The following is a 10,706-nucleotide window of genomic DNA, read 5'->3' as shown; positions in this document are numbered from 1 at the left end:
GTGTGCGTGTGCGTGTGTGCAAGAATGACATTATATTCCTTCACTTTTACCAGAGTGAGACAAGAGTTGCTCAACTTGACATTACATACCATGCAGATCGGACACTGAGATTCCGTGATACGTGTGAATCCACGTTGTACATATTTGGTCTGAGCACTTTCTTTTTTTTCCTCAACTACGCATTTATCTAAATATTAGTCTTTAAAATTACTTTTTAATATACTTTTTTGTTAAGTGGTGTACTATTATCAGTCACTTGTTGATTACTGAGCAAACTGAATTTTCACTGATTACACAATCAATGTAATATGATCAACAGCAGCGAGCAATGGCCGATCGGGCATACAATAACTACCGTATTTTCCAGTGTATAAGGTGCACCTGAGTATAAGGTGCACTCCCAATGATTGGTGTCTTTTAAAACATTTACTACATATAAGGTGCACTGGACTATAAGGCGCACCTTCAATGAATGAAAAAAAGTTTTCCAAATTCAATATATGAAGATCTAAAAGTTTTCCAAATATAAAGCACACCACATTATGAGCCGCTACAGTAGAGGCTGGGGTTACGCACTACTTCAACAGGGGGAGTCTGTGACTCCTGTTTCGCGAGTCCTGTTGTCGCTCAAGATTACTTCACATATAAGGCGCACTGGCGTATAAGGCGCAGGGTCATCTTTTGAAGAAAATCAAGCCTTTTGGGTGCGCCTTATACACCGAAAAATACGGTAATTGACGTTTTGAGTTGAATGTGACTCCACTTTTGGAGCAAGATCGTGTGCCAACTTGCTAAATGACAGCTTGAAGTCAGTTTAGCGACCGTGTATGAGTTGGAATTGCACAGTACAGTATATTAATACCAAAGAGTTACCTCAAAATGACAATATAAAAATATTTAATCGTAATAATAATTTAATAAAAATGAATCCCAAAGCTGTCCATTGGCGTTTGATGATTTTACATATAAATTACCCAATATTAGGCAGTTCCACCCAATTACTGTAAGTTGGCGTCTGTGGAAGCTGCTGTAAACATCCCAAGTCTACTGGTTGTCTTGGTGAAGATGATTTGTGATCGCTGAACTTATCGCCTCCTGTTCAAATGGCACAATTTGTCTTCGGGACACCGATGAGCAACAGTTAAGGTGTGTATTCACTGTGGCTTTTATTATCTGTGTGAAATTGCAGCTGTTACAACAAGGTGTTCATAAAAGTCTGCTTTGTCATTGTTTGCATGCCTACCTGGATCTAAGACCTCTTAAGATTTTTATTACCATTCAATGGTTTAGTGCAGGCCAATAATAGCTCAAACTGAAACAAATATCCAATAATGAACGAGATAAATACAATGTACAATTGTACATCATACATTGTCCCGAATGTTAATGTTGTGCGTATTGTCCTCTCTGTGTCATTGTGTTGTCATATTTTTTTATTTTTTTTTTGTTTTTTTTACTTCAACATGGCGCCACGAGAGTGGCTGCATTTCCAGCAGCTCCTGTATTTTGTGTTCTACTACTTTCTTTCCTTTCATAACTTTCCTGCTGTGAAATGTAAATTTCTCCACTGCGAGACGAATAAAGGTACATCCAAACCCCTTTTTTAACCATACTATTCAATTCACAATATGATATTATTATATATTGGAATGAAAACAGCTATATTATATTGTATTATATATTATTGAAGAAGTCCAAGATGGCGCCCGAGTAGGCAGCCTCAGCAAGTGCTCTCATGAGCCTTGCTTTTTTTGGTTGTTTTTGTCTTGTTTTGTGTTTTCTTTTGTCACTTTGTGTTGTTGTGCATCGTGTGGAACGGATACAGATTGTTTTTCAGCATTTTTGACCACGACATTCATCAAGGAGGAGACTGTGCTGAGCGGTTGCGCCTTTTCGGCAGCATGAATATGCCAGTACTGTTTTTGAATGGGAGGAATGTCGGAGCCATTCGACTGCAATCGCTGGACACCAAAGGGGCCATTGTGCTTTTTTGCGCCTGTAATGGGCAGCATCTTCACAGCCCCGCTTTGTTTAGCGGAAAGGTCAGTGCCGTTGGACGGTCTGCGGCTGGATGGATGCATGGCTTGAGGAACCCGCAATAAGAAGAAAGGAGCGTCAGCGCTGAGCGCCGATGCGTATGTGGAACTGTTGCGGCTTGGAATTGAAGCAGATTTATGTGGAACAGGAGATGTGAGACAATCTCTTATCGTCAATGGATGCTACAGCTGCGTGTTTGCTTTCAACATTTAGCTTGTAGTTGACGTGCACATTCCACCATGATGTCCCTGATCCACTGGTGGAAAGACGCTTTGATCCTTTCCTCTTTCATCTAGAACTGTTTCATGTCATCACAAAGAGGGTACAGCAAGTCCTGAAGAATGAATGTCTCTCTGTGTCTTTGTTTTGTCATATTGTCTCTATGCTGTCATATTATTTATTTAGGTTTTTTTTTTTTTGTTCTTTTGACTTCAAGACGGCGCCGCGAGAGTGGCTGCCTTTCCAGCAGCTCATGTATTTCGTTTTTCTACTTTCATTCCTTTCATCACTTTGCTGCTGTGAAATGTAAATTTCTCCACTGTGAGACTAATAAAGGCATATCTGATGGAGAATAATAATTTATCATGTTTAAAAGTGCCGTGCTTTGCTGACAAACTAAACAATGGGCCTACAGTCAAAGCGCAGATGGCCACAGTAAATCTGAGTGAAATAGACACGGCAAGGTGAACTGTCGTCTCCATCAAGATTCTAGAAGGTCCGGCCTTGCACAGAATTTAGGGCTTGAGATACTCCTTTTCCACCAAAGTTATTTACGGCTTAAACATCCTGCACAAGCGCCAGATTACAAATTTATCAGTTCTTGGAAAAGACAACCAATTAAAATGTCTTATGTTTTACTGCTTGCAGCTGTTGGTGCTCAGAACGCCCAGAGGTGTGGCATTATAATCAAGAAAACTATGTTTACTAATATATCACTGTAATTTGCATATACTCTCAATAAATAGCTTGGCAGAGGGGCGCACAATTCAGACGTATGTCATCTGATGACTGCGTCTCCTGCCGGCAGTGGGGACAATCTTTCTGGTTCTGAGTCTCTGTCCACGGTGTCTGTCTGTCATATCTCTGACAATATCCAATTAGCGTAAGATATTTCTGCGCAGGCATACAGTATGAAAGATGGAATGTTTCACAGGATTCAGGATCAGTATCGAGATTTGATTTTGATTATTCATATTTCATTGTGAGTGAGAACAATGGCCTTGCAATATCATGGTTAGTCCCACCCACACATTGCGTTTTGCTCAATATGCAGAATAGTGTTGATGAAAACATTTGTAAAATGTCACAAAGGTCTAAAAATGGTTATGACATGTTATTACCAAAAATGGTAATGGCATGTTATTATGAATGGTTATTTATACGTGATCACAAAAAAAAAAAAACAATATCAAATATCTGGTGTTCCATCTTATCGTCATACCCTATTCAAAACACCTGAAAAGTGTTTGGCTTCAAGGCTTTAAAATGAAGGCTCTTGCTTCAGATTGAAGTGACACCATGAACAACCTTGAGTCAATTGTTATGCCCTTTCTGGCAACACACCTATTTGCATGTCTTACCAGGCTGACTCACTGACTCAATGCTCTTGAGAAGTATAGATGTAGCAAGAATGCTAATGACAGATCTGAAAGCTTTCCAACCTGTTTCTCTGTGTTTCCCAGAAAAAGCATCAGAATATGATTAGCTCTGTACCGTGTAAACATCAATTTAACCGCTTTTCCCTGAACTACAGTGGTTCCGAGTGCTGAGGTCATTGAGGAAAGTCTCACATATCAAACCTCGTTGAACTGCCATTACAAATATTATCATGCTCAGATTTTGTGTTCCCTGTAAAAAGCACATTTTCTGTAGCTTTTCTGTCGTTCGAAAAAACTAATTATTGAGAAGCTAAAAGGGGTTTCAGAACCATTGCACAAACAGTGGCTGTGGCCAATAAAATTTGGAAGGCATTTTCTTCTTTTAGAGTGACATTGCATTTGGAATGTCCTGAACAATACATAAACCATTGGTGTAACAGATGATGTATGAGTATCTGAAGGAACATAACAGCAGGTGATAGCAGGAAATTTCCCCCCCCCCTATCTATCTATCTATCTATCTATCTATCTATCTATCTATCTATCTATCTATCTATCTATCTATCTATCTATCTATCTATCTATCTATCGAGCTATCGAGCTATCAACCTACCTATCGAGCTATCGACCTACCAACCTACCTACCTACCTATCTCTCTCATGTTTGTGGGGCATTAGGGTGGAGACCCTCAAAAAGCAGGGTGGATCGAGCAAAATGTATGAACAAAAACACTTGTAGGGTAGATAGACTAAATCAAAAATCACAAAGAAACAAAAGTAACAAACAAACAAAAAAAAAACATATAGCATCAAAACATGATAGGGGCACACAGAAGTGCAATGATCTGAACAGGACTGTCAGAACTCTGCGATCTAAATACAAGCAAAGTGACGAGACAATGACGGAGCTGATTGGTTAAACACAAGGGACCCGAATGACCAAAACAGGTGGAGACAAAAAGAACATACGGAGAACAAAACCAAATGCAATCTAAACAAAAATTAAACACAGAGGCACTAAAACAACTGCCAAATCAGCAGAAAAGTTCATCACTGGCAAAAAAAAAAAAAAATACACAGAAGACGACCAAGTCAATTGTAAGCCTTGCAGCACACACAATAAGCATTCCAGCTGCTCGAACGGGAGTAATCCCCCACCCAATAAACAAAACAAAACAAATATGAATGAAATCTCTAGCAAAGAACCACCATTTGAGGATTGGCTGATGTCATGCGGTCACAGTGTTGAGCTGTCCGTTCATCCATCTGTCCATCTATCCATCTATTTTCTAATTTGCCGATCCTCACTCATTTCCCGGGCATGCTGGAATCTCTCCCAGCTGTCTTCAGACACGAGATGTGATATAACCCGAACTAGTTAACAGCCAATTGCAGGGCACACATAGATGAACAACCTTCGAGCTGCCACTCGCACCAAAGTGTTCTATTAACCCACAATGCACGATTTTAAAATATGTGAAGAAACTGGATCACCCGCACAGGGAGAACATGCACATTCAGGAACTCTGAGGCAGACATGCTAAAAATGTGTCCAACCTGTCACTCAAGTCTAAATAGTCAATTCAAATCAACAAATTAAATAAATGAATGAAAAACAGTGATCTTCCATAGCACAAATGACTTATTACAATCATTTGGACTCTGTATACCAAACTGATTATATTGAGGATTTGATTGTTACAATAGAAGCATTGTCCTCTGTCTGCCCTTCATGCAAAATTGCCTATGATGTCCTTGTTAGGCAAAGTATATTCTCCCCAAATGTGTACGCAATGTCTATAATACTGAGGCGAGTTAACGATTGTTGAGTCATGCTTGACTAAACTACGACTCCATAAATGGATGTAAATTCCCCACACAAATGCCAGTGATTGACATTATATAATAGAAATTCATTTTTGGTCACACTTTTTTATCTTTTCATGATTATGGTCTTTCATACTCTGCATTACCTCCACATGGACAGTACTGTATATACAGTAATGTACTGTATATGCATATAGGTTTATCCTCACTGTGCCAATTGCTTAAAATTGTATATGTTATATAAAACAACTTGTGCAAACAATTCATATACGGACCCAAAACAGTCAACACTGTATCAAGGTTTGTTTTGTTTTGTTCACAGTCTTACAACACAAGTGCAACACTTCCACATCGAAACGTTTACAATTCACTCGTTATCAAGTGAAGGTCAATACATGTCCGTTTTTGATTTAACATGAGTTTAAAATATGTGCAGTGGCACAGCATGACAACCTTTCAACTGCGAGCAAGCATGGGAGTGAGCGAAGCAGAAAATTGCATCTTGTTTCTCAATAATATGAGTATACCCCTACCCACACCCCATTCATTTTTTTCCTCAAATCATCAGTGCACCACATGCTCACACTGCCTTTCTGAAACGATATTGAGCAAGAGGTATGCGTCAGATTAGGGTAGAAAATAAAGCGACCCCTGCATGAGGTCAAAATAACTTGCAGGAGATGAATGCTTGAGCAACTTGAGTTGTAGAGGATGTTTACCCAACTCCTAACCCTGTGGAGGTGAGCTGCTGCATCAATGATTCACACACTGAGCTGGTGATGTCTGTCTGCATTTGTATAACTGTCATGATCTGATATATTTGCTTGAACTTGCGCTCTTTAGCGATCAGAGACCCATTATTAAGTCACAGCATGACAAAATACCCCATCACTGTCACATCTAGACATGGAAACGTGCAACATTCACTCTGGATTCACCAATTAATCAACAGGTGAGAGTGTTGCATTGAGTGATGCATTGAGTGGGAATGATGCATTGAGTCAGGAAGCTGTAGCTTGTCTCGGTTCATTTCGGACAAAGGAAAGACTACATCAATATTCTGATGGATTGCCAGGCAATCACATATACGGAAAAAAGGGTGGTACCCCTCTGTTGAAGGAAGAAAAAAGGAATGAGGACAATAATAACAGTAATAATAAATTAAACATAAAAATATAGCTCAGAGCATTTAAATTGTTTCAAATTTTTTTAGTGTGATATACGTCACCAAAAAACATTTTGACTACATGTCACTTCTGAAGAGGCATTAGTGTATATGTGTGTGAGTGTTATTATCCCTGTTATTACATTAAATTTCTTTTTTTCATATTCACATTCACACTGTCACTGAATGACATGTGAATTCACTTTGCTTTCTCACAAGAAAAGTGACTGCAGCCCTACATCCATCTATTTTCTGCAGTTCTTGTCCTCTCGAGAGTAAACTGGAGCCTATCCCAGTGCGAAATGGGTTACATCCCGGACTTGTCCGCTCCCTTTCTCAACAGAAATATAGACAAATAACCATTTGAAGTTATATTCACACCTTTTGACAATTCATTCTTCAATTACTAAAAAACAGGAGTTGATAACAGTTAACCCATTCACTGCCAGACATGCAAAAATGTGTCCACTCCAGTCACAGGGGTTTTGTCATTTTCACTCAAATTCTAGGACCCACAAATATTGAGTTTTAGGACTACATGAACATTCAATGCAGCGTAAGAAACCTTAGACTCTCTTCTTTCATCAGAAAAAAGTTAATGTCTAAGTGATATGGGTCTGGAGTAATATGAGGTACAAGTGAGGATGGCTGAATAAAAGGCAAATGCTGCCCCCTCGTGGGAATTAATTTATTATTATCCCAAGGCCTTTCTGGGATATAAACATTCTATCGCCCAATCAAATCTTTTTTTCTTTTAACGTGAGTGGATTTACATGAATCTCAAAAGACTTTCAAAAAATATTTTTAGGTCAAGGCCTTGATTCAGTGGAGTGAGATTTTTCCATGGTTCAGCCAACTGATGTTTTTGTTCCATTGAATTCTGTAAAACAAGGATTTTTCTTTTTTTTATTCATGGCTAAAAGTATTTTATAACAATGATCTACTCTGCTACAACAACTAACGTGCAAAGGTATATCAGCCGGCCTAACAACTGACGGAAAAGGACTGCTCTCACATAAAACAGTCATGGATATGTTGGTGGCGTTGCAATAACTCAGGCTCAGAGACAACTTATCTGCGACCCACATCATAATGAAGTGTCGTCTCCGTGAAAATGAAGGCCTTGAGGAAACAGCATCTCATCTCTCCAAACATGTATTTGCTCTTCGAGTGATTGATTCTCTCGATATAATGTCTGGTGGGAGGAGCTGGAGTTCAAAGAATAATTACAAGAAATGTGCCGAGATTGTTTTGTACAACTTCTCCATGGAACCTGCAGACTCCATACTTGACAAGGGGGAAGAAAATAATAATGCTCTATCTTTTTATATATACAGTAAAGTCTCGTTATATCGATATTCAAGGGAGTCAGAAAAAATATCGATATAACCGGGACTATCGATATATCCGACCCTGTTTGCATGTAATTTTCTCCGTGCGTGCATAGAAATAGTATCGATATAACCGGGACTATCGATATATCCGATATCGATATAACGAGACTTTACTGTATATAGTGCTCTGAGTGTGTGGGATGCTATGGATCACCAACATAATTTGCTACAAACATAATATCCACAATGCTGAGTCTTCTCCTCAGAGCTGACCTGTGAGCTGTAGCATGGTGTCACAGTGCATCCAGAATAACAGATGATAAAAAGTAAAACAATCTGTTTCTACAAGGACTAATCCAATTTTCACTGGCTTGGTTGTCAAATTGGCTATTTCCTCTTCGGTGATTTAACTCTTTCATGTACCACATCACCCGCTAATATGATTAACTGTCCACTGTAATAACTGCTGTCCCTGAAAGGGTTAACAATGTTTTTGTGGTGATACTTGATGTAATCTCATTTCGGCCAAACCTCACCACTGAAATGTGAATTCTTTTGTAATTTGATTTAAAAAATATGGCGTAAACCCATTCAACCTTTCTCTGGCAGCATGAAACAGGACACTTGGAAACTGCAGTGCACCTTGAGTAATGCAATCCTCAGTAAAACAAAAAAGATGTTTCCAGTCATAAATTTGAATTGTTTTTCCAAGTGGGTTTAACTGCTTTACAACTTTGAAATAAATAGGGCAGCAATACTCTGCATGATTCAACAATGCCATACAAACAGGAGTTCAAAATATTAACTCATTCACTGCCAGTCGTGCAAAAATGTCATTTAGAGACAACACTGCACAACAATCAATTGACATGCAATGAAATAAATGTACAGGGTTTTAAATCATCATGCGTGTATTCCTCAAGTGATAAATAACAAAATTGAACCTGTTTGTTTTGCTTGTTGGCCTATTCTATCCAGTAAGACGGCAGCACTGAATGACATGTGATTCATTTTAGTGTGAAATATTTGCTTTTCAAAGTGCTGAAATTATACCGCTATTAGTGTGACCATTGGAGTGAAAAATGTTAGCCGGGATGGATTCTGCACATTAACCTGTTGACTCTCACCATTTTGAATGCACAAAGCGCTTTACCCCACATGTGCACGATGCTGTAGAAGACTGGCTTTACAAAGATGGAAGTCACAGTCCATTACGACTGAATTTGCATTCCTGACACCATCTGACAACACTCAATTTACTATGCTATTAGAAAGAGCACTATATATTCTCATGGGCAGTGCAGTTGAAATCAGACTCAAGGAAATTTGTTTGTCAATACTCAGCGTGAAATTGGAAAAAAAAAATTGCATTTTTTTGCATCTTTCTCAAAGAGTATTCTTTCAGATAGGCAAAGACTCACCATCAAAATAATCCATTTTGGCAGTCTACATTGTCACAAAACAACATACATTGCAATTTCTCAACTGTACTGAGTGCAGAAATAGTGAACTCTTTCAGGTCAGCTACAAATTAGGTAAAGCTCTATGCTGAAGATTTAATAATGCATGACAAAACTTTGGGAAGCATAATGGTCTAGTGCAGGGGTGTCAAATTCATTTTCGTTATTTTAGTTAACATTTCCCTTGGAGGGCCGTAATGACTAAAGTCATCGAATCAAGAAAAGTAGCTTGCTCAACTAAGTTGCTATAATGAGGGGTTTGGCAACAACATCATTCGTCCAGTCTCTCTTATGTGTTACGTATGGGGAATTTTAAATTTTGGTCCATCCTTTAGCAATCATCATGGAAATTGCCATGTTGGATTTGCTTTCACGGGCCACGTAAAATCATGTGTCGGGCCAGATCTGGCCTTGACACCCTGACTTTGACACCAGTGATCTCGTGACTGCACATATTTCTCCTAGTTCTATGATCCTAAATTAGAATCTCTTTCTGCTTGTGTGAATTGTGGCTCTGTACGCCAGCTTTGTCCTATATTCCCCGAAAACTCTAAATTGTGAAGGTGAGCGTGGATGGGTCTTTATCAATGTGTGGTTTGTGATTGGTTGGCAACCAGTATTGGGTGTACATGGTCCTTCGCCCAAAGTCAAGTAGGATTGCTGTGAGCTCACTCATGACTCACATGAGGACAAATGGTACAGATGATGAATAAAAATGACCCTGCATCATTGTGAATAGAATCGTCAGCAATGCAAGAATAAACAGCTGCAAAAGGTTTATGTTGGGCCCCGAGACAAAACAATTATGTCTTCCCCTGTTTCAACAATCGATCTGAAAATGAAGGATACGATATTTGTCTTCATCGCGCCAATTTTCATTCTTGGAAAAAGCCCAGCGGCCCTCGACGACAACGCATGTCTGGGCAGCTCACAATAATTGCATGCTCCTCCTTGGCGAGATGCACAGCACAGCATTGTGTCGAAATGGACCAATAATAACATTTTCCCTTATCCAGAAGGGAGTGAAGCAGCCGACACTTCGGCTGCTTCAGCCACTCGGGTACCCACCAAAGACTATCATCCAACCATTTGGTACAGATGCGATGATTCTGAAGATCATATACTTTCGCATGTTGTCAGATTTAGACTATAAAAAAGAACATCATAAATCGAAAAATCCCAGCAAACCTGTAATGGATTTTTTTGCTTTGCCCATTTTCACTCAAACATTCATCATTTGATGATGAATTACTATAGAATTACTTAAGGCATGTCAAATTGTAAT

Source organism: Hippocampus bargibanti, linkage group LG07 (genome assembly GCF_051943395.1).
Source record: "Hippocampus bargibanti isolate YZ-2025 linkage group LG07, ASM5194339v1, whole genome shotgun sequence".
NCBI classification, from domain to species: Eukaryota; Metazoa; Chordata; class Actinopteri; order Syngnathiformes; family Syngnathidae; genus Hippocampus; species Hippocampus bargibanti.
The sequence above is the reverse complement of the archived record's forward strand: the minus strand, read 5'-3'. Positions refer to the sequence as shown.